Below are 825 nucleotides of genomic sequence, written 5' to 3'. Positions count from 1 at the left end.
GAAAAAAACACCGGTCGGGGGGGGAAACGAAACAGGAAAACGCCACGACGCAGGAAGCGCCCAGGAAAAAGCGGACATTTGAGGGATAGGCCATAGGTCAAAAAAAAAAAAACCCCACTGGTGAAAGGACTCGGCCCCCCCGCCACGTCAGCGAAACAAACTTCGTCTGCGTCCAGGGCATTCATGGGACCTCAATTTTTGCCATGCATCGGGCAAGCCCTTGTTGGGGCCAGTTTTCCCCCCTCCTGCCTGGAAATGGGGGGGGGCCCCTTCAAAAACCTGGAGAAATTGGAGGGGAACTTTGCCAGCACTTTTCTACTCCCTCAATCTTTAATCCCGCCTGCGGAAGCATAAGGCAAGTCCAAGTTGCTTTGGGCCCCACTCGAGGGGGGACGATTGGTGTGGGGCTTGCTGCCGGAGTGGTCTGAAGATTTTGGGTCGGGATGCCTTCCAGTGTCCCGCCTTCCAAAATAAAAAACAGGGGGTTGGTGACCAATTGAGGGCGGCTTGGCCATGGGCATACAAAAATTGCCGCAAACTGAAACCTTAAAAAAACCATGGGGACAAGTCTCTCATGGGGACCTCTGATCGGTCACTCGAACCAGTACAAAAAAAAAATCTTTCCTTGGAGGTTCCCACGGGTTCTCGATTTCCGGGTACGCCACCTCCACCCTCAGGCCCCCGCCCATTTCCAGTGGGGGCCTACCCGGCTGGGCCCCGGGGGGTTTTATTCGGCACCAAGCCGGGGCCCATTGTCAATCTTTCGTATTCAAACCGTAACACGCGGGGGGGACCATCCTATTGTACCATCAATAAAAACAGTGC

Source organism: Penaeus monodon, chromosome 15 (assembly GCF_015228065.2).
Source record: "Penaeus monodon isolate SGIC_2016 chromosome 15, NSTDA_Pmon_1, whole genome shotgun sequence".
In the NCBI taxonomy this organism is placed as follows: Eukaryota; Metazoa; Arthropoda; class Malacostraca; order Decapoda; family Penaeidae; genus Penaeus; species Penaeus monodon.
Note: the sequence above shows the minus strand (reverse complement) of the source record.